The sequence below is a fragment of the Theobroma cacao genome, chromosome 7, assembly GCF_000208745.1.
Source record: "Theobroma cacao cultivar B97-61/B2 chromosome 7, Criollo_cocoa_genome_V2, whole genome shotgun sequence".
In the NCBI taxonomy this organism is placed as follows: Eukaryota; Viridiplantae; Streptophyta; class Magnoliopsida; order Malvales; family Malvaceae; genus Theobroma; species Theobroma cacao.
This window is the reverse complement of record NC_030856.1, coordinates 16,349,217-16,350,012: the sequence shown is the minus strand read 5'-3', so window position 1 is coordinate 16,350,012 and position 796 is coordinate 16,349,217.

Below are 796 nucleotides of genomic sequence, written 5' to 3'. Positions count from 1 at the left end.
AACAGCCGCGACGTCTCAATCGACATTCATCACCCGGAATGTCAACCGAAACCCCGCAAGGCTTTAATATCAGCTTCTCATTTCCCCTGTGGGTAATTGTTTCCAAATAACACATTCTAAAAGATTTTACACTATTTCCAACTTAAAATAATAGAAAATATAATTTTCGTCTCACAGGGGTATTTCGGTCATTTATCCCAAAAATCTCAAAATCATCTAAAAATATAGTATGTAAGTGGAAAACAAATATTTCATAATCAAAAATAATTTTGGATGTCTTAAAACATTCGTTTAAAATGGAATTATGACTGTCATAATAAAATAAAAATATCAAATAAAATATTCAATTTTCACAAAAAACGATATTTTAAGAACACTGCATAAATAATTCTTATAGCGTAAAAAGTTAATTATATTCATATATACTATAAAGCAAATAACCAAATCATAAAATTTCTTTTACAGTGACACGTGGGCCTCTATCTAACCAAAATGCATCGGAAGCTGAAAACCTATAACTTTTACCGATTCGAGTCCAAATGAAGGTCCTTGTCAAGTCAGCTAACTATGGAATTCCCCGAGCCTGAAATGTGAGGAAATGAGGGTGGTGAGATTATAAAATCCCAGTGAGTAAACAGATACCATCTAAACTATCTAAAGTCGAGTAAATGGAGACAATTGAAATAAGTCATCATATTGTAATTTCATTACCTTTCAACTCATTTCAACCAAATAAAATCAATCCATATAAATCGAGTAATCAACTTGGCTTATGAATTTCTTAAAACTTTGGCTC